At 36.7% G+C, this 24,123-nt stretch overlaps 1 protein-coding gene across 3 annotated transcripts in view; it reads left to right on the top strand.

Moving 5' to 3' along the window:
• Window positions 1-24,123, top strand: part of RAPH1 (Ras association (RalGDS/AF-6) and pleckstrin homology domains 1) — a 2,904,638-nt gene that overhangs the window by 1,005,568 nt on the left and 1,874,947 nt on the right. The gene's annotated exons all lie outside the window — the stretch shown is intronic.

Raw genomic sequence — 24,123 nt, 5'->3', positions numbered from 1 at the left:
TCACTTCTCGACATTCAAGGATATAGGGATACTGTGAACAGTGGCCACACTTCGCCATTTTACCAGGCCCTTCCACTCTCAGAGGCCTCTCAAGTAGTGTCTTAAAACACACATCCTTCTTATAAACCAACAACAGTTTTTCACCCACATATTTCACATATTCCGGATCCATCCCCTGTTGTAGAAGAGGTAGCAGTCCACAAAAATCACAAAAACTGATAGGCCAAAGAAGAGCCATAAAGACAATAGAATGGACTATTGATGATAAGAAAGAAATTATGTATCATTACTATTATGCAAAAGGCCCAGAATTTCCGGACACAAGATGTACAAAATGAATAAGAGAGAAGTTAGAAGAAAGAAAAATACTTCCACAAGAAAAACCGTCAGAAGCTTTAAATAAAAATTTGCATTCATTAATGCAACAGATTTGTGAAAAACAGTACATAGACCAAGAAACTTTGTTCTGTTTGGGAAAAGAGTCATCTGAGGAAGTGCGAAAATATAAAAAACAAAACCTAGCGATATTGAACTAAATACTGAACTAATTAAAGAAAAATATGGACATGGGAAAGAGAGAATTGATATGGTGCAATATTTATGCAAAGGAGAAAGCCAAATTAATATAAAGAAGGCAGCCCCAAAGATATTCGAAGAGAAATACAAGCAAAGGCATCCGGATATGGAAAATTTTACAATAAAAAAAAATATCACAAAGATGGAATGTAGAAAAGAAGATTAGTAAAATAGAAGTAAAAAAAATAGAAGTTAGTTATGGAGTGCCTGCGAAGTAAAGGATTTGGTGTAGAAGGTTTAATGCAGATTATATCACAACATGATGGAGTGAGTCCCCAGAGTAAGGAGAAACAGGAAGATCAGGAAACATCTGAAGAAGAAATATGAACATGGGAAAGAAAGAGATTTAATATGGTGTAATGTTTATGCAAAGGAGAAAGCAAAACTAACCAATACAAAAAGAGCAGCACCAAAGATATTTGAAGAGAAATACAGACAAAGGAATCCAGACTTGGAAAACTTTACAATACGAAAAATAAGACAGAGGAAAAGTAGAAAAGGAGATGGGTAATGGAGAAGTTAAAGAAATAGAAACTGAGGTTATGGAGTGCCTGCAAAGGGAAAGATTCAGTGTAGAAAAAATATGAATACAGAAAGCAGCACAACAGGATAGAGCAATGGATATCCAAATTAAAGGGAGACCAGTGGAACAGGAAGCAATTGGTCAGGTGCCATATCAAGATATTTTGGATCCTTCCACAGGAAATCAGTATAAACATTCACTTGAAGCTAGACAGCAAGTAAAGGAACAGGAAACTGGAAACTCTGATAGTCAGTGTTGAGTGGTAGACCAGTGAGTTCCCATATGACAGAACAACAGATGACACAGGATGAAAATGAAGAGAAGATGCCATAGAACTTTCTATAGAATGCCAACAAAATGGAAAACAAGGGAAGAAAATGAGCTAAGTTGCTTGATTTTGTAGACATGGATAGATATATTAAGATCAGTGAGAGAAATAGGCTGCAGAAGGTCAATAAAACCCAAAAAAGTAATAAGTCTGATGAAACGAATGTAGTAATTAGAACTGTCCATAGAGATTCATGTGATATATAACAGAAGTAAACAGAAGATATTACTGTGCTGCTAAATTAATAACTGATAAAGTTCTACCACATGAACACATGGTAGTAAGGGAAAGGAAGGGGAGAAATCAAATACCATCATGGAAGTATTGAATAGAGAAAACTGTAAAGCAATTAAGACAAAAAGTGTTACTCTTAGAAGACTGTAGAAGAGGGAATAAATAAAATACTAAAAGATAGATGTGAGTAAAGCGCAATGCACAGTGTTAGAGTAGGCCAGGATCTATCATGCACTATCGTAAATAAACTAAAAATTTCAGCACAAGTGGAAAAACTTAGAAAATACACAGATAAATATAAAGGAACAGTAGAAAAGAAGTAATTTATTGATGGAAAAAAAAGTTTTATAGAGAATTGGGAAATAAGGTAAAAGGAATTGAAAGACCACCAAAAAAGAGGAAGTAGATGTATTTTGGAGAAATATCTATGAAGATCCTGTGGAACATAAAGATATACCACATAGGTGGAAATCCATTAAGTACAGAAGAAGTAATTAGGGACCTGGGGACCCAAGTTGATAGCAATCTCTCATTTGACAACCACGTGGCCAAAGTGGTTAGAAAAACATTTTATATAGCCCACCTAATCATGAAGGGATTCACATCTAGATCAGGGGAGGTCATCGTGCCTCTTTACTCATCCCTCATCAGGCCCATAATTGAGTACAATGCCACTTTTGGGATGTACCTTACCAGACACCTGCAGCAACTGGAAAGACCCCAAAAGTACCTCACCAAGAGGATCAAAGGGCTCAAACAGATGCCATATGCTGCCCGGTTAAAGAAACTCCAGCTCTACTCAATGGCATACCGCCTGTTCAGAGGCAATCTGTGCCTGACATATAAAGCCATGTCCAACCCGGAATTAATGGACATGCTGCACCTCAGAAAATCCAAATCCCATCGAGCTACGCCGAGAGACTTGAACCTCAGCACTGAAATAAATAGGACATGCTGGAGGGACAGATTCATAACCCAGAGGCTCCCTTCACTCTGCAATAAAATCCCAGTCCAGGTTAGGCAGAGTCCCTCATTGACTCTCTTCAAGAGGAATCTTGATGAGTGGATGGGAGATCGTAGGTTTACCCCGGGTATCACTTCTGTGTCACTGTTAGATAGAGGCACAGTATACTAACCTCGAAAAAGGGCATAGCAAAATAAATTTAAAATGGGTGGCGAAAGCCAAACACATTCTGGCTAGGCTTATAAATGCCCTAGGGCAGATAGCCTAGTATGAACCTATGAACCTATGAACTAAATGGATAGAAGGAGTAAAAGAATAAGAATTTTAAAGGTGCAGGTTATGAAATGGGATGAAACAACAGCCAGAGAGATTGAGACAAAGTTAAGAAAAGCTTTTAATTAGAAAACCCCCAGGCCCAGATGCAGTACCTAACTTTTGGTTAAAAGTATGAACATCTTTGCACGAGGATTTAGCCGTGAGTAAGAACTATTTATATGCGCACCCAGAACAGACTCTAACCTGGCTAACAACAGACAAAACAATGCTCCTCCTTAACGGTGAACCTGCAAGCTACCCTAAAAATTATAATCCAGTTGCCTTCCGACGACGTATAAACTATGTACGGGAATTAATGGAGACGGAGTCTATAGTCATTTAGAAGAAAACTCAGTTATGGCAGTAGAACAAAAGGTCAGTAAAAGAAAATCATATGGAACAAAGGATCATTTGTTGTTAAAGTCATACTGGAGAACTGTAAAAAGGGGAAGAATTTAAGTATGGCGTGGATTGACTATAAAAAAGCCATTGATAGTATCCCACATTCATGGATAAAAGAGTGCTTAAAAATGTATAAGATATATACCCTACACTGATTGACTACAATACAGTGCAGACCACTTTGCAATTAAGCCGTGATAAAGGACAGATTATTATCCCAGGGATAAAAATTCAAAGGGGGATATTCCAGGGTGAGACTCTGTCACCATTGCTATTCTGCCTTGCCCTTAACCCATTAAGCTGTCTAGTTAACAACTTAGGCCATAGCTACAATTTGGCTCCAAGAAAACAACAAAGTGTCAAGACTTATCTTCTCTTTGTTGATGATATAAAACTGTATAGCTCATCAGATGAGGAACTGAAAGTACAGCTGCAGGTTGTCAAAACTTTTTCAGAGTATACAAGAATGTCATTTGGTCTTGATAAGTGTGCAGAAGCAACCATTAAAGCAGGAGAACATTAGTTTGGGACAAGAATGTGACCTAAAAGTACTTGAGCAAGAGGAAGTGTATAAATATTTGGGAAGGATCAACAATAAAACACAAACGAATCTGAATAAAACTTAGCAAGGAATACTTTAGAAGGCTTAAATTAATTCTGAAAACAGAGTTGACATCTAGGAACAAAATCAAAGCTGTAAACCAGTTTTGTTCTTCCTGTCGTAGCTTACAGTTTTGGAGTGATTGATTGGCACCAAAACGTGTTAGATTAGATAGGAAAACAAGAAGGATGCTTCGTGTTCACCAAATGATTTATAAAAATCAGTGTATACCAAGATTATATATTCCCTGTTCCAAAGGAGGGATGGGCCTTCTTGAAACTGATTCAGTGGCAGCTGGTGACTTCCAATCAAAGGAGGGCTGCAGGAGACAGCTAAATGGGTGGGGTCAATAGGAAGGAGTGTGGCCAAATAGAAAGGGGAGGAGCTATGCTGAAAAACCACAAAAGCTGGGACTTTAATTAAATACGCTGCCCTGGGTGCCAAACCGTCATTATGAGAGTCCAATCAAGACAAAATGAAGTGAAGAAGAAAAAAAAATATTTCAATGCATTGGCTACATGACAGTTTGCTTAATATTTAGATGGAAAAAAAGGTTGTGAGGCATGAAAAAAATAAATTACTTTTTAAATACATTACTGGAATGCCAGTCAAAATCAAGTATAAAAAAAACAAGCAGCACTCAACTCAAACCACTTCTCCTTGCACTGCACTTCTAATTATAATTTATATTCAGCTTTATAAAAGTACCAAGTAACAGGCTGAAAGTACCAATCTCTGTGATAACCCCTACTTGTAAAAATGTTTCTTAACTAAAAACGACCTGTTGCCTGACAGCTCAACTATCTACTTTTTTCATGGGGAAAACATGATCAAAGTAAAAAATGAGCAGCAAACAAACAAGCTCAAGATAAATTGCTTAAAGGATTACTGTACAGGTTATGGACCACAAATGGTAGATTGGTATTCTGTTTAGTTTACGGTAAAGCCTGCAAAGATGACTGCAAGTCTCCAACAAATGTAATGAACTTCTGAAAATACTGTAATCCTGTCCTTTATTACAAATGCTGTCATATGCAGTTCAATACCTAAGGGCTTATACGTTATCTAGTTATGTAAATGTTCTCTGCATGGTAACAACAAAAAGGCTTTCAATGTTGGTAATTCTTTAACAGTATGCTTATTAAAGCTTACTTGCATCTTACGATCTCAGACTAGCTTACTTGATGGTCATTAAAGCATTGCTACTTAAACACAGAGCAAGAGGCACTGCAACAACATGCATTTTCTGAATAATAAGAAGCATAAATCAACAGTATAAAAATATGACATAAAACCTGAGCATTCTGCAAAATCAAGGACAGATGAAAAGCCACTAGTACTTGTGTCTACCTTGGATGGGGGAATACTCTGCACACTTACACTGCATAACTGCTCCTTGCCTTGCTTGGACAGATCCAGAGTCACTACATGGGGGAGTGGGGTTCAACAAGTATGTCACAATTTGAAATATCTCTGGCTGACCGTGATGGCCCTGACATGTGACATCTGTCATACCTCTCAACCTCAGAGCAAGAAATCTGGACAAAGCCATAAACAGAAGTGGGACAAAGACCCAAAAATAAGGACAATTTTTAAATACTGCTCTTATAAATTTAGAAAGATAGTAGAATAATAGGTCTTGCATTAGTATGAATTTTCTGAAGGATATGAAATCTGAAACTCGAATATATGTAATTTTGTGATTTAGTTCCTCAGCTCATACCAGTGATTTGCTAGAAAACCACACATTTTATACGGAGCAGACCAAAATTCTGAGGCAAAAATGTGGACATTCTGCGAAAATCTGGACAGTTGAAGGTATGTTGTTGAGTCTAGACCTCAAGAACAGTTTCATTGATTTCTCATTCCACTTCACTGACTTGCTTCACGTATTTGATTTTGTGGCAGAATCACAAATCATCAACATTCTCCACCCCCCACATTACCTATCCATTTCTTTCACTTTGTGCACCATGCCAGTACCCCTCTTATCTGTAACATGCACCCCTATACATATGTAGGGTGGGGGATGGGTTGGGGTTGGCATTATGGTTAGGGTGTTTACCTCATGAACACAAGGTACACTGCTTGATTCTAACATTTGTTCACTGCCTGGCCATTGGCAAGGCATGTAATAGTCTACAGATTGACTACCTACTATTTACCTAAAAACTTATTCTTTCACCACTTTTAACCCTTCTCTCTATCTGTGGTGGTTGTCTCCCTTCCTGTGCTGTATCCTTCTTCCTTGTCCCTCCCTTGTTCTTTCTGTGGTATCTCTCCTCTCTCCCGCCTCTGTTTCCTGCTGTCTCTTGCACCATGCTGTGATGTTGCTTCCTTTTTCTCTAGTGACCTACAGACAGTCACAATTCACTGATTTTCTTGAATGTTGAAAAGCTCAACTAGAAAAGACATAAGAAAGGAAAAAGTTACCTGCACCCCCCCTCCCATATTCCTAACTTATATGTACCAACTCTGTAGTTACACTACATTGGCAAAAAGTAAAAAAAATAATAATACAATAGTGCACCACTGTTTCCCACCACAAAAGTCAATGTTATTTTGAAAAAACAAAAAAAAGAGAATGAAGTAATATTAAACAAAAGTTACCCAACAAAAGTAACCTTGTTTGAGTAAAGATATGCCATTGTTTCCTCCTTGGCTCTATCTCCCCTTCATAACTTCCATTGATTTTTGCATCTGCCATTTCTCTCTGTCTTCCTTTTCCTTGCCCTTCCATTCATGGCTGCATCTCTCACTGCCTCCCTTCTCCCTATTCTGTGTCACTCTACTTCTCTACATACCTCTGATAACCTCTACCCATGCCCTTAAGTCCTCTGCATTTGTCCTCACTATCTTTTCTACCACATCCTGTTGTCCCCTCTTCCCTATTAAAAGTATTTTGTCACCTCTCTATCAAGTCTACTTCCATCTCTGTATCCTATATTATACTATGACATCCATCTTGCTGCAGACCAGACCACCCTTGCTACCTCTAAAAATCACTGAGCAAAACAACTCATCCACATCCTTAGCATCTCACAAATATTTCACCCATTCTTTTTCCACCTTGTCTTACTACTCTTATATTCCAAAGTCAGAGCCTTGACCTCCTCTTTTTTCTGTAGGTAAAACTTTTTTTTGACCAGTGAGTGAGTTCATGTCTTATGAATTCTTCAGCTTTAACAATACACAAGAAATTGTGACAACTGACCTATATATCTTGTTATAGTGATCCTTTAATAAATATAAATCTATTTTAAATAAATGTATAAATATAAATTGAAATTGCTCATATTGCAATTATAAATTAAATGAAAGTGACTGAGTCTGCAAAGTATGCCTACAGCCTGTATCACCATACACTGAAGTGTTCTGTAAGATACCATGACATACTAAACCAAACTGAAATCCAACCATTTCGTAATGCATGTTTGAGGTATTATGTAATTAAGCACATTAATAGAGTGCAGAACCTCCATTTCTGCTGTAATATATGCATTTTGGAATTTGGGAAAGAGAATATAGTGATACAGGGGGCTGATAAACCTCTGTGTATGAGAGTTAAATGGAGCTCTGGGTTTGCTGAATTGTCCTATACTGATGAAACAACTTGATTTGTAAAAGTTGGAATACTAAGGTATTGAAATTCAGGGGACTGTTTCCAGATGTCATTTATTACCAGAATGCCAAAACATCTAGTTAATGCAGAAGACAGTGCCTTATTTCTCAGGAAGTTAGAAAAGAAAGATAAAAGAAACCCAACTTAATTTCTAAATATGATAGTTATACAAATTCAGGTATAAAAAGTGCAGTTTTTACAGCATCTCACAATGAATGTCTGTATTTTAACTTGACTCTTGGAACTATTTTTTCACAAAAACATGGCAAACGGGGGGTGGAGCCTAGATGCCTGTTAGCAGCAAATTTTCTGAGCTCCACAAATTCATACTAGAAAACAGGAAAATATTTAACTTATTCAAACAACTCTTGGAAAATCTTAGAGGAACCACTAAGCTATAAAATTACTAATTTTGAAGGAAATATCTTGAAATTTTCCTGTCAAATTAACCTGAAGACTAATCAAGCTTTGTGGAAATGAGTAACTCAAGGAATTCCCAATCAGACTCTACACTGAAAAAAGAAATTCAACTGATGTCTGCTACCCTTCAAGAACTATCTCAGAAGATGGACAGATTCACTGAAAATCTAGAAAATCTTAAAGATAGCTGTCAAAACCAAACTGATATTTTTAAGGAAATACTTCAGCAACAACAAACAAAGCTATCAGATATTGAAACGTCTCTGAATGACATAGATGAGAGACTAAAACAAGATGAACACCGATGTGAATTTCTTCTACAACAGAATACTTGGCTAATAAATAAAGATGATATAGAAAATAGGGAAATAAGAACAAACATAAGGATTTTTGGTCTTCCAGAGAAGTCTGAAGGAGAGGACATCATCTTATTCTTGAATTCTTGGTTATCTGAAATTTTAGATATAAAAGGAGGTCTATCTTATGGAATTGAGAGAGCACACAGAGCTATTGGGAAAACTTCATCCACCATACCTACCTTACCTCCGAGATCCATTGTAGTTAAATTCCTATCATGTATGGACAAATAACTGGTTCTGAGATCTGCCTGGAGGAAAACTCCACCTATAAACAATGTCAAGATTTGATAATGACTATTCCTCAAAAGTATTAGAACTAAGAAAGAAAACCTGGCCACTGGTGAAATTTCTCAAACAAAACAAAATAAAGGCACAACTGGTCTATCCTGCCAAAATTAGAATTCACCATAACAATGACATGAGTGCTTTTAATAATATTGAAGAAGCTACTTCATTCATTAAAAACAACATAATTTCATTACCAGAAGAAATGGATTGGTCAGATTCTACTACTCTAAAGTGATCTTCAGAAAAAAATACCTGGACTGATGTAAGGAAGAAAAAACAAAGAACTGCACCCCTGCACCCCAGTGGCAGGAGTGTGCAGTTAGAACTTGTCTGATTGAAGACTACAGGAACAGGGCTCAGTTTTGAGATCTTTTTACTGGTTAATTGGGTAATTTGCTTAAAAACCTTTTCTGATTGCTTGTAGTCATCTAAAGCTGTTTTAAGTGTATTTTTTACTGTTGGTAGTCATTTAAAGCTGTGTTATGTGTATTCTTTACTGTTTTTGCCTTATCTTTTAAAAAAAAAAGTTTCTTTGTTTTCCCACCTTTCTAAGCTAGTATAGTCCAGTTTTCAGGCTAGTGCTCTATTCAGGGCTGTGTTACAAGTTTCTGAGTTGCCCATACCTTACTTGGATAGAAGGAAGTTTCTCTGTTCACCTGTGAGAGGGGCAGCTTTGAGCAGCCATCTGTCCCTGGAGGAGTGATTCTAGCCCAGAAGTTAGTAGGTTTATATGCCATTTTGGGCTAATTTCTATCTCTTTCATTTCCTGCTGTAAAAACTGCATTTGCATGGTTTTGCATGTCTGGGCAGCGCCGGTTAGCTAGGGCTAAATTATTCCTGGCTCCACCAAGTCTCCTCTTCAGTGTTTCCATTGAAAGTAGTCTAACTCTCAACCTAAGCACTTAAAAAGCATCCTACAGTCCAGCACTTGCTCAGACCTAATAGCAAGCACTAATATACCCCGAACTTGATTGTCCAGCAGGGCAAGGCTCATTATTCACCGCTCACCAACCAAGTGACTAAGCAGCTCTCCCTACTATTCCGGCATGACCAAAAGGCAATTTCCAGTATACTCTCCAGTCCGGCTGGTGAACCTGGGTTATCCGGAGGCAATGTTACAACTACCTCATGTACACCGACAACCCTCTCCTCCTACCACAAAACATTAACATATGCGAGAGATGCAATTATATAGCTAAATTGGAGGCTAAGCTCTCTCCACCAAAGACTGGAACAGGCAGTCATGATGAGAAGGTTAACACTTGCATCACACCTCCAGCCTCGCATAGACATAGTAAGCCAACACTGGCAAAAAATACACAAATACATGAATTCATACTTTGAGGCTGTAAATAAAAACCTGCAAAAAAGCATCAGAGACCTCCAAAGCAGACACCCAAAAAACCTGCACCTCCCATCACAGACCAGACAACACATAAAACACAAAATCAGTGTGCCACACAATCACAGCCCTTAAGGTGAAATAACATACCTAACACATTAGTAATAGGCGACACTATAGTCAGGCACACTGATGTCCCACTCACTAGACTGGACAAGGAGAAGGTTACTGTTAGCTGCCGGTCAGGAGCCAGAATCTGCCACATAACACAAGCACTCACGTCACTCCAGCACAAGTACAAATATGACTGTCATTGTTCATGTTGGTGTGAATGACCTGAGACATACCTCCCTGGACTACACGAAAAGAGACATTGAAGAGCTCTCTGATCATGTAACCCAGGCAGGTATGACCCTGAGTAGCATCCTGCCCTCACCAAGAATGATACCGCAGTATAAAATAAAAAAATATCAATTTCAATAATTGGCTAAGCTTCTGATGTCATTCAAAGGGGATCCAGTGTCTGTCAGCTTGGGACAACATGCTCAACAAGCCTTGTTGCTTTGCAAGAGACGGCTTGCACCTGTCACCCCTAGGCTTTCGAATACTGGCCAAGGCTCTTGCTGCCCCCATAGTGCCTTTTTTAGCAAGGCTCAAAAGTCAAACCTACCTCCGTAAACAGCACAAATAAAAAAATGAGGGTTATGCTACTCAACGCCAGGAGATTAAATCTCAAAATGCATGCGCTCGAAGCACTCCTCAGTATGGAGAACGTCGACATCTGTGCAGTAACTGAAACCTGGTTCAAGGCTCCACAGAGCACCCCAGCACTACTGGGATACAACTCATACCACACATTTCGGCCACAGAACATGGACCGAAACACAAAAGGAGGGGGTGTATCCATATTCATCAAGGATACCTACACCTCCAGGTTAGTGACACAGCATGATACCTCTGAAATCATCCATGTGCAGCTAACATTGGGCAAATCTGCAATGTAAATTGTGGCCTGCTACAGTTCACCCTCCATGACCCAGGACCACCACTCCGCCTTTCTGGAGACACTGGAAAATATGAACATCCTACCCAACACCCTGATAGTGGGTGATTTCAATTACCCTACCATTAACTGGAAAAACTACTTGAGTACTCCCAGGTCTAGCTCTTCCTGGAATTTATCAAGTCAAATGCCCTGGATCAGCTGGTAAAGTCCCCTACCAGAGGTGAAAACATATTGGACCTGGTCATCACCAACATGGGCGACAGGTGTTCCGCACCGGAGGTCAGCCCGTCACTGGTTAGATCAGACCATAAACTAGTCACTCTGGATTTCCACACCAAACCACCACCCCCAACCAAGGAAACCACAGTGAAAAACTTTTCTATAGAAAACTTCACCTTACTTATGACAGAGGTGGTAAGTTTCAAAGCCCCCACGTTAAAGGATAACAGTGTCCAAGATGCAGGAACCTTTACAAATGCACTCTATGAGCACCTACAAGGATGCATGAATCATGCCATCCCTAGCAAAACCAAGACTCACTCCCCTAAGAGAAGGAAACCAGTCTGGTGGACCCCTGCCATAAACAGGCTATACAATAGAAGAGGAAACTAGTTCAGAAAAAAAGCAAATCCCAAGAAAGAAAGACATCCCTGATCAGTATCAGTAAGAAACTAAGGTCCCTCATAAAATCATCCAAGGCTACCTTCGAAAGAAAAATAGCGAAGGATTCGAAAGATAACCACAAAGCCTTCTTTAGCTATGTCAAACATCTAAGTGGCAACTCGCGGATATGCTCTGAGGTAGTGCAAAATAGCACAAAATAAACTAAACCTACTGATATTGCCAACATCCTGGCAGATGCAGTGCAAATTTCACCCCCTCTCACCCCCAAAAGGGCCCACAACAATACCAGGAAAGTGTAGTGTCCTGGAAATCACAGACGCACAGGTGAAAACAGCCCTTTCAAAAGCCAAAAGCACAGCATCAGTGGGGCCAGATGGTGTCCCAGGCTGCATCTTGCACGAACTACAGAACGAACTAACCCCCCACCTAAACACACTTTTCAACCTCAGCCTCTCCACAGGCTACGTGCCCATAGAATGGTGCACAGCAATGGTTATTCTGCTCCACAACGGAGGGGCCACAACTGACCCTGGTAACTATCACCCCATAAGCCTGACCAGCCTGATCTGCAAGGCTATGGAGCGCATCATCATTGAACTCATTAGTAAAGACATTAGGAAACTCCAAACACTTGACGACCCAGTTCGGCTTTGTTAAGGGCAGATCATGCCTACTAGACCTGGTTGACTTCTTCGAGACAGTCACCAAGGCTATAGATGAGGGGAAGGTGGTTCACGCAACCTACCTTGACCTCGCCAAGGCTTTTAACACCATTCCTCACCCACTCAGGAATTCTAGAAAAACTCACCAGCCTGAACATAAACCCCTACGTCACGAGATGGGTTGCCAACTGGCTTACAGACAGAACTCACACGGTAAGAATAGCGGGCTCCAGGTCCAACTCTAAACCAGTCACAAGTGGTGTCCCACAAGGCTCGGTCCTGGGACCCCTACTGTTTGGCATATACTTCTCAGAAGTACAGGCAAACACAGGAGGACTGTGGCTAACCAAGTTCGCTGATGACTGCAGACTGGGAGCCGTAATTGACTCTCTGGCTGACACGGACATTCTCCAAAAGGGCCTTACTGAGACGGACACCTGGTGTCAAAGTCATGGTCTCAAGCTAAATGCCAAAAAATGCATATTCATCCGGTTTTGGGAAAAACAAAACACCCATGAATTACCACATAGGTGGCAGCCCCCTTAATACAGAAGAGGTAATAAGAGATCTGGGGACCCAGGTAGATAGTAATCTCTCCTTTGGCAATCATATTACCAACGTAGTTAGGAAATCCTTCTATGTAGCCCATCTAATTACTAAAGGGTTCGCATCTAAAAATAGAGAGGTTATAGTGCCCCTTTACTTGTCACTCATCAGACCCATCATAGAGTACAATGGCCCATTTGGGATTTACCTCACAAGACACTTCCAACAGCTGGAAAGTCAACAAAAGTACCTCACCAAGAGGATTATTGGCCTCAAACATATGTCCTATGCAGACCGACTGGAAAAACTCCGGCTGTACTCCGTGGGATATTGCTTACTTAGAGGTGATCTCTGCCTGACTTACAAAGCCATGTCCAACTCAGAATTGATGGACATGCTCTACCTAAAGAAATCCAAGTCACTGCGAGCCACTCGCTCTAGTGAGCTAAACCTCACCACAACAATAAATAGAACATGCTGGAGGGATAAATTCCTGTCACAGAGACTTTTTTGGAACAAAATTCCTAATTACAGGCAGAGCCCCTCACTAACACTCTTCAAGAGAAACCTTGACGAGTGGATGGGTAACAGAAAATACACCCCTGGGATCACTTCATTGGCTTTTCTTGACAGAGGCTCAGTTAATTAATCAGTGGGGCGGCGAAAGCTGACGCACTCTGGCTAGGCTTATAAATGCCCTTGGGCAGATAGCCTACTACCTACCTATGAACTGATTTCAAAACTGTTGACACCACTAAATCTCTCAAAGCGTCAACTATGGTATAAACTCTCATAAGTCTTTTTATTTCTTCTTACTTCCATAACACACTACCTTAAACACTTCATACATAAAGTTCTTGTGTATACTTTAATGTTATATTCTTTGTTCTTCATAGTTTAAGGAATAGAAGTGAATAGGGATTATTGGTTGATTGTATTTATGTAGGATTATTTAGTGGTCTATAACTTTAAAAAAGGGAGAAAAAAAGAAAAAAAGGCTTATTTATATGAATTTAGCAGCTTACGAAGAGAACAATTTATTTTAAGAATAGCACACACATTACCTAGTAAAATAGGTATTTATGGGGGCTGTACTTTTTGTTTTCACTTAACATATCAAGTTATAGTTTGCTTTACATAATTTATTGTTAGCTTCTCGGTCAACATGAGAAACAAGGAAACCCACTCAACTAGCGGTGTAAAATTCAGAGAAGCTGTTTGTTGTCAATTTTCATTATATTTAGCCACGAGCGCTAAATATGCCTCTACGCTTATTTCTACACATAAAAATATACACTGTTCTAAAGTATTTAGAATGTTTTGCTTGCTCAAATCATGACCCATCCACCTCAGCTGTTAAGTTTTGATTTGCTTCGCACAGTTATATGATAGTAACCATGGCAATCAGACAAACCTATGTCCATCTTGTATTAACAACACTTGTTTTGAATGCATAGAAGCTTCATGTAAAGTACTGTAATACACTGCTTGAATCTAGATGATCCAGTAGTCCACTTACACTCACCACATACATTTTAAATTAATAATAGCGGTAGCGTTGTTGCCTCACAGTTCGATGTTGCCCGTTCGATTCTCAAACCGTCTTCTATGTAGCGACATGCGTGAATGGGCATTACTTCATTGAAGGTTGTGCATTAGGCCCGGCAAGCCAGTACGTAAAAATCTACTGCCAATCAGCAGACCAGAGTTCCGCTGTGGCGACCCCTAACTGGGAAAAGCCGAAAGACATAAACAAACAATAGTGTTTGTAACATCTAGAAAACCAGTATTGCTTACTCATAAAGAGTCGCAAATATAACGGAAAGCTTCCCAATACGCAGTCCTGTAAAGCGTGATCTAGATCACACATTTAACAACAAGAGGTTTGGAAGGTGCTTGCGTATTGTCATGGCCAGGTTTGGAGCGGGGCATTGTTCGCATTGTTGATGGATGGAGGATATATGTTATGGTGAAGCGGGGTCTGTAAAGTCCTAATCACTATTCTGTCACATTGGTTAGGCAACAGAAACGGGAATAACGGTAAAATTCCTATTACTGTTTAGAGTCATTTATGCATGTAACATAGTTTAAAATAAAATGAATATATTTACTCTTTGCTGTGGTGTATGTTCATGTTCTAGCAGTGAAGCGGATAGTGCCTGGTACTAAGATACTTATATAAGTATCTGTGACTGTTTATCCTAAACAACATTCATCTTATTATTTACATTGTAATATGGAGACTTTAAAAAACTCAAATTAAAGTCTAAAACTATACCACAAAAAGACCATACTGTCATAACACTGCTGAACTACTCAGAGCACAACAAATAACAGACAATGAAAATCTGAGGTACGGGGCCATGTTTCAGCACTTTGGACTATAGGTTACAGCAAAGATATAAAGTTCCTATAACTATTTCTTTCGATGCAAGTGTATATTATAAACACATACCAAAAACTATTAAGCAGGAAACACTGCGCATATTTATATTTGATATATGTATAAAGTGCTTGGAAGATGGCCCCTCTTTCTCATAAGAACCTGATTGTGGTGGTGTGTGAGTGCCGTTTAAATAACTGTAACATAATACACTCTATGATTTCTTTGTAATCTTATATTTATACTGACAGATAACTCTGATATAGTAGTGTTTTTGAACTTAAGATACTTATAACTCTAGATGTACTTGGTCTTTCATAACTCTTATAGTCGTAAAGGCTTCCGCATGTGCGGAAACTGACTATGTTGACAATGATATATTAATACTTAAAGCATATAATGAATACACAGCTCTTTGAGGAAGTAATTTTTTCATAACAATAGTAAAGGAAAACAACAAAATATTTTCTAATCTAAGTATAATATATTGCAAATTCTACCAATTAGAAACAATGTGTTTGAAAGCATTCTGACTTTGGACTAAGATGTACATAAAGCAGTTTATGCAAATTGTCTTACTTATTTACATTTACATATTTGTGAGATGTGCATCTTTAAGCACTTAAGAATTTCTTTTGGGCTCATAAGACTTCTGAATAAATTATGTAGGTTATGTTTCTAAGAACTGGTGCACTGATAATGCTTAATATATAAATGTTCTTAGTTTGTATTTTGTTTTAATATATGCCTGAACACATTTGAAGTAGAATGCATGTATTCAGTTTTTTTTCTCCAGTTCTGTATTGCCATAACACCAGGATCTCAAGGTAGTAATTTAAATACCACTCCATATATTCAAATGGTAACAAACTTGGTAGAGGGAAATGTAAAAGATTAGAAATAGTGCTAAAACAGCTTCTTCTCTTCAGTCTGAATAAGAGGTTAATTAATCCCAACTGCACTTTATTACTATACTATAAGTCATGTCACGACATTCTTGATATTATAATTCATGTTCAGGATATTTTTTGAGGAAATTAATTCTTAGTACGCAAAGGTAGATATTCCCTGTACTTGTTACTTAATGTCTTTAGATAAATGGAAATTATATAATATAAATACAATTCCTCTCAGTATATGATTTTTTGTAATTATACTAATTGAGATTTAGATGAATATTCTGTGATTATAAGGTCATCTATAAATCAATAAGATTGGTTTTAAGGCTTTGTATCATAAACCACATTGTAAGTCATTTGTGATGGGAGCAACCAAAATATCAAATTACTGTTGAAAACATGTTTTCATTCTAAGAAATGTATAATTCAAGTTGTATATTTACTACTACTAATGTATAAAGTGGGAATGAACTCGCTCATATAATTCTTAGTAGACACAGGATGAAAACTCTATGCTTATTCAGAATAGGATATTTAAACATTATCTAAACATGAAATGCCAAAAGATTAGTAACCTTGCTCAAGTCATTGTTTAGTCTATAGTATACGTTATTCTTTTGGTAATATGCTCATTGATATTTATATGTGCAAAAACATTTATTACTCACTCAAAATAAAATTTGATTATTAGTTACTTATAGTTATTACATTATTTAGAGGAATGTTCACTCATAAAAGAAAAGGGTAAAGAAGAAAAAAAAAAGAAAAGAAGGATTATTAAATATATATATAGTTATCACATTAACTACATTTTGTTTTGCAATCTTTTTGCTTTTTAGTCTTCACTGTTTTTAGAAATTTATCTGTATATATTGGGGTTTTGGATAGTCTAAAGACATGTGTCAGTCTTGAAGTTACTTGGAATAAAAGTAACATACTTAAAGTTCAAAGGAAGCCAAACAACACCTGACGAAAATTCTGGTTTAAATATTTCTTTTGAGAAGAAATGCTCATATAAAAGTTTAAAGTAACCTGAGATTTGTTTCATTACTAATTATAAATAATGAAAGGTAAACTTGCATGATAGTCAAAACTATAATGGCCTTTATTGCCATCAATTATTTGAATTTGCATGGAATAAGAAATAACAGAATATTGTATGAGTTTTGATCTCTCCAAGAACAAATTGTCATCTTTAATAGAGTTTGAATAGAGTACAGTATTTATTGAAACTCAAGATAAGATCTTATTTATCTTGATTATCTCTGATTTTACAAGGAAACCGCTTCAAAAGTTTGAAAAACTTCCACACTAAAATTTCTTAACTACATTCTTACATAAAAATCAATATTAATGTAAACTTCTACTATGAGTAAGTTGTCTTCAGGACACTAAACGTTGGAGCTCAAACCCACCTGCTTTTATCAATCCTGTTAGTAAACAATGGTTAATCTGACTGAATACTTTTGTTCTGTCAGATTAGGAATGGTTTTCATTCGATGTCAGTTAAAGGGTTTATTGAAGATTAATCTCTTTTTAAAAATCTTTTTCTTTCTCAGGCCTCAATTTGATTTTAATTTTTACTTTTTAATGGGAATTAACAATCTGTCATTAAAATATAAACTTTTCAAGAAGGTTATACAAGATTTAAATAATATAAATGCTTACTACTATATTATTCTAACATTTTTAGCCAATGAGTAAATAAGATGGGCTTAACTTTCTTTCTTTAAATGTTAATGGTTTAAAATAACCCAAGGAAAATATTTAATTTACTAAAGTACCTAAAATTAAATAAAGCACAAGTAGTCTTTCTACAAGAAACTCACTTCAAAACAAACAATAGTTTTATTTGGAATCCAAATGAATACTTGAAACTTTCTAATTCTTCACACACTAAAAAAAACTAGAGGAGCCTTAACACTATGGAAGAAAATGATTATTTCACCTCAAGTTATTTATAATTATGAAGATAAGGAAGGTCTTTTATTAATTATAATAATAAAATTTAGTAACAGAATCTGGACATTAGTTAATGCTTATTGGTTCCCTGGAATTCGAGTAAAAATAAAAAAAAAACTTAGAACTTATCACTAAAATGCTAAGGGTAGTTTGATTCTAGGAGGAGACTTTAACTGTTTATTTAATGATTCAGAAACCTCTAATAAAAGACCTTTCCATATTACCTCTATAGGGAAAAATCTTAAAAAAATGGATAGATAACTTACAGTTATGATTTGTTTTATCTCAAAAATGACAACTCATTAGAATGTTCCCACTGTGATTTTAGACATAACACTCAGACTAGAATTGATAAAATTTTTATATCTCAAGATCTAAAATCAGAAATATACTTTACATTAACCCCGTGTCCTCTATAACGATGCACTTATTTTTAATCTTCAAACAGATTTTAAGAAATTGATATTTACTAAAAGAATTCCAGCCTACATCACTAAATTAAAACAGTTTAAACCTTGGTTAGACTCAGAAATAAAATATTTCCTAGATATAAATCTAACCAGTAAGGTAAATATAGTAATTATCTGGGATTCTCTGAAAGCATATTTATATGGCAAAACCATTACATGGTTTAATAATAAAACAAAGGAATGGGAGTCTGAATTATCTGACATACAAAAACAAGTAATTAATGAGAATACAAGAATCTTGTCGGATAAGAAAAAAGAAATTGAATCTTTAAATAAAAGACATAACATCCTAACTCGCAAAACTAATTTGGCTTTAGAAAAATTAAAACTAAATTCTTTCTCTGTGTCTTCAAAACATGTTCACAATCTAGCAATGAGAGTAAAAAGATAACCCACTGAAAATAATATTGTGAGTGTGATTCATGAAGGAAGAAGTAATAAAGTTTCTGATATAAGTGAAATTTTGGATGCTTTTAAATGTCACTTTTCAGAACAGTACAAAAATAAAGATTCTCAACATAGAACTTCAGATTATGACCTGGACTTTTCCAAATTAAAAAAAACTACCAGAAAAGTTAATGGTATCCAGAAACAAGTTTCCCTAAAGGGTATTACTGAAAAAATTTAAAGAGAGCAAAAATAACAAAGCTCCAGGCATAGACGGTATTATTAATGAAATATATAAACTACTGCCATCCTCTGCTATATCAGTCTTACATAAAGTTCTGAATGAGTCATATTTGCAAAGTATAATTCCACCTTCATAGAGGTATTCATTAATTACCCCTATACTAAAAGAAAATAAAGCTCTGTAGCTCATATAGGCCAATTTCTCTGATTAATAATGATTATAAAATTTTAATGTCTATTTTAGTTAACAGATTTTAAAAAAATCACTAACACATCTTATCACTGAAGATCAAACAGACTTTATTTACAATAGACATACTCAAGACAACATTCAGAGAATCCTAACTACCATAGATATCTTAAATAGAGATAATCAAGAAGCTCTTATAATCACTCTCGATATTGAAAAAGCCTTTGACTCATTAAATTGGATTTTTTTAAATTCTTGAATCCTACAAGTTTCCTATCCAGTTCATTAATTTTATAAAAAATATTTATAATAATTATCTAGCCTGTGTAAAATTAGGACCATTTATGTCTGAATCTATTGAAATTACTAAAGGCAGAAAAAAAGGATGCCCAATGTCCCCAATTGTATTCGCACTAGCAATAGAACCTTTCTCAATGGCAATCCAGTTTAATAATAAAATTAAAGGAATTAATATATTTAATCAATTTGATTATAAGATAATGTTATTTGCAGATGATATTGTACTTTAATAAACTCAGTAGAATCCTTACAAGAATTAGACTTAGTTAAAAAATGTGAGTGTATTTAAGGATTAAAAAATAGCCGTTCTAAATCTAATCACATACTACTAAATAAAAGAAAACTCAACGATACCAATAAATCAACTATAAACAAAATAATTGGGAAACAAGTATCCTCTTTAAAATATTTAGGGATTGTATTATGTGAGAACACTGCCTTAACCTTAAATATGAACTATAATAATATTGTGAACATTTTAAAAACTCTTACAGAGAAATGGAAGAAATTACACTTAAAATTTGAAGACCGGCTACAATTAATTAAAGTGATTTTATTACCAAAAATAAATTACATTGCATTATCTATTCCTATACTACCCAGTAAAAGTCTTATGGTATCCAAAAAAGAAAAATAGAATAGCTTTATCAAATCATATTCGACCCTGGGAGCTTGCAGGAATACATTTTCCAGATTTAGAATCCTATATTGAAGCCTCTAACCTTAAAACAATCATAAATTGGATAGATCCAAAGTTTTCTTCATGTTGGAAGTCTCTACACACTACTATTATTCTAAATTAAAATAAATTAATAAAAAACTTACGACTTGGTGAACAAAACAAAAAACTTTGGTATGCGCTTTGTGTTAACTTACAATAATTAAACTCAGACATCTAAATTATATAAACTATATCTACAACACTTTTAGAAGTTTTATCAACAAGAATATTGATATTAAACTATGTATCCAGTTCTTCCCATTTAAAATTACAAAAAACTTTTTTAACAATATCAATACAGATACTCTTAATACTTGGGAAATGAAAAATTTTACATGTTGGTATCACTGCACAATGAATTTAGTCACCCTGGATGCACACATTTTAATTAAAACATTTAATTTATCAAAATCAGATTAGTTAGCTCTTAACAGCTTAATTCCATGTACTCAAGCTCTATGTAGAACAATAGATAATTCTTCCTTTAAATCATTGCCTACTTTTATACATGAAATACTATATGGCGAATTTAACTGGAAGAATTTAATCTCAAAGCTTTACAAAATCATTATTATTTATAAAACTACTTCTAACCAGAAATGTTGGAATTTTATTACTAAAGATCATACACTGTCCCTAACTCCTGAGAATAAAACTAATCTTCTACATTCCATTAAATTAACCTCCAATTTACAAGTTTGGAAGATTTTTTCTTGGAAATTCTTTCATAGAGCTTTCTATACTCCTAATAAAATTGCTAAATTTAACATTTCTAAAGAGGTAACGTGTTGGAGATGCTCTCTAAAATGTAAGCCAATTGGTCTCATATTTTTTATCAATGCTCTCTCATTAAGAAATTTTGGAATGAAATTGGAAATTTCCTTCAAGCTATCTTTACTTATTCCTTCATATTATCAAAATCTTTTAATATTTTTGAATGTAAATTAATCTGTTACAATGAACAACAAAAATAAATATCTTCTTTGGACAATGTTGGCGGTAGCCAAAAAATGTATTACAAGAAGATGGAAATCGTCCTCCACTCCATCCTTTAAAGACTTCATAATTCTACTGGACAAAGTAGCTCTAATGAAAATAAAAGCCAAAGAATTAAAAATTTTTCCCAGAAAATGGACTAATAATCCTTGGGAGAAAGTCCTCTCTGTTATTAAAACAATGAATTCAGATGTACTATTACCCATTTAATCAAATTGGAAACACGAAGTACTGGAATTTTTATAACCTTGTTTATATTATATTGTCGATCCCTTATCCTTTGATCTTGAGGCCTTTGTAAAAATTATACAGTTTTATTTTTTTTTATGTTCTTGTTGGAAAATTTAATAAAGTTTGAGCAAAAAAAAAAAACATGGCAAACAAAAATGGTTTAAAAAGCCATTTTGATAAGTAATACTGATTTTAAAATTAGTAAACCATTAATCCTTTTAAACACATAACATTTTAAGACATTGTAGCCATTTCCTAAATGAAATAACTCCCTCCAGGGTGGACTGAAAAAGTATTTGCCCTTTCATGTATGAGAAGGACTTCTAGCTAAGAAAGAAGTTCTTAGGAAAAACCGGAAATTAAGATTTGGAACCAAAAGAAGACAGACTACCAGAAGCTGGATAAACATATGATCAAACATTAATTGAACAATCATATTAATGATAGATGTTCTTCATCTCACATTGCTTCAGTCCTTACATATGGGGTAGTCCGCTGTCCTCGGTCGGCCCGAATACCAAAGTATTAGGCTGACGTCGGTCATGGGCGCTCAGATCTGACATCATAGCGACAGGGTATAAAAGCGCATGACCGACGTCATATCCTCAGTCTTTTTTGCCGCATGGTCCGATGCAGAAGCAGCGTTGCAAGTGCCGTTCGGCGTTCTGAAATTTTCGTGTTCTGAGTTTCAGACCGAAACCAAGTTGGGCTAAGTACCCGCTAGAATATTTTTTTTTTTCTTGCCTCAGTTAATTCCGGATGTCAGAAAGTGAATAATTGTATTTCTTGTGGGAAACAGATACCGCATAGGGATTATCACTCTCTTTGCATTCCTTGTTTGGGACCGGACCACAACGTAGTCGGGTGTCGGTTTTGTGCTAGGTTTAATAAGCGCACTATAAAAAGAAGGTTAGATTGTGCTAGGTTAGTCTTTGGTAAGCGGTGTAATTATAATATGCCGTCGGATCCTCCGACGCCCGCTTCCAAGAAGAAGCGCAAAGACAAATCCTTGAAACCTAGACAGGTTGATTCATCCGTTTCGGACACCGGTCCTGCAGTAGCTACAGTGGAGCAGGTGGATCCGGCTGAAGTTTCTGTTGAGTCTCAGGGGGAAACTTTGATTTTGCAGGATGTGGCCTCACAGGAGTCAGGTCAAGCTGAAGGGGCCTCTCAGGTTACTGTTCTCCCTTCTATGCCTAAGGTGGTTAGGCCTTCTGCTACTATTTCTAAGGCTTCTTCTAAGGGCAGGTCTGTTTTGCCTTCCTCTGGTGTCCCTCCAGGTACTTCAGGGTCTGTGCCTAAAAGCACATGCTTAAAATGGCAGAAGATTTGATTACTTTAATTAGTGGTTCTATGCCCCCTCCTGATAAGAGGCCCAGGGTGGAGCCAGAGTTGGAAAGTTTGGATCAGGCCTCAGACGACTCAGACTCTTCTGCTGAAGATATTCAAGATTTTCCCCTTATTTGGATTCTGATGCAGAGGATTCCACTCCTTCTGCTTCTCCTCCAGAGGATTTTTCGATTTCAGAAACTCTGCATTCCATGAGGGAGCATTTTAAGTGGGAAGGACAGGATTTCTCTGATTCACGAAAGAGGCTTAGGGAATTCTTGTTTTTACCACAGCATAGACCCTTGGCTATACCTCCTGTTTTGGATGTTGTTCAAGATATTTTCTCGGAGGCTTCCCTTAATCCAGATTCTTTGCCTCCTGCCAGTTAAACCGGACAGGTATTACAGGGTGCCTGAGGCTCATAAATATCTGTATAAGAGTCCTAGGGCGGACCCAGAAACTATTAGTCAGGGGCCTAAGGGTGTTAGAGCTTCTGTTGTAAAGAATCCGGTTCCTCTAGATAAGGAAGCTAGAGCTTTGGATAGATGGGGTAAGAAGGTGTATACCTCTTCTACTTTAGCAATGAGGGCTTTAAATTGCCAGTTTCATATGTTGAAGTATCAGAATTTCCTCCTTTCTCAGCTAAAATCTAATGTGGATGCTTTGGCAGAGGGCATAGAGTGTAAAGAATTGCAGGATTTAGTACATGTCTCTGAACAGGTGGGTAAGCATTCTTTGCAGTGTGGTTTTGATGCTGTACAGGCCTCTTCTAGGGTGGCTGCCACTGGATCAGTTCTTCAGAGGCACGCCTGGCTTAAGGATCAGAATTTGTCCGAGCATGTTAAAACTAGAATTCTGGATGCCCTTTACAGTCTGAAGTTTTGTTTGGTCCCCTGTGGAGTCGGTTTTGAAGAAAATGGAAGACAAGGCTAAGTCTATGCAGACTGTTAAAGATTTTTGCAGGTGCAACCTCCAAAGTTTAGTAGAAATTGGCCTACTAAGGGGTGGACCTACCCTTCTTCTGATTCTCAGTCTAGGGTAGATCTAGACGTGGCAGGGGCAGAGCTCACAGTACATTCAGGCCTAGAACTTGGAGTTCACCTGCACAATCTGCAGGTGAGGGCAGGGGCCAGTCCTTTCGTAAACAGGCCCAATGACCTGCATTTTCAGCTGCCAGATTCTTCTTCCCTGGCAGCTCCT

The sequence above is a fragment of the Protopterus annectens genome, chromosome 2.part0 (genome assembly GCF_019279795.1).
Source record: "Protopterus annectens isolate FY-2018-M chromosome 2.part0, PAN1.0, whole genome shotgun sequence".
NCBI classification, from domain to species: Eukaryota; Metazoa; Chordata; order Ceratodontiformes; family Protopteridae; genus Protopterus; species Protopterus annectens.
Note: the sequence above shows the minus strand (reverse complement) of the source record. Positions and strands in the feature narration are given on the sequence as shown.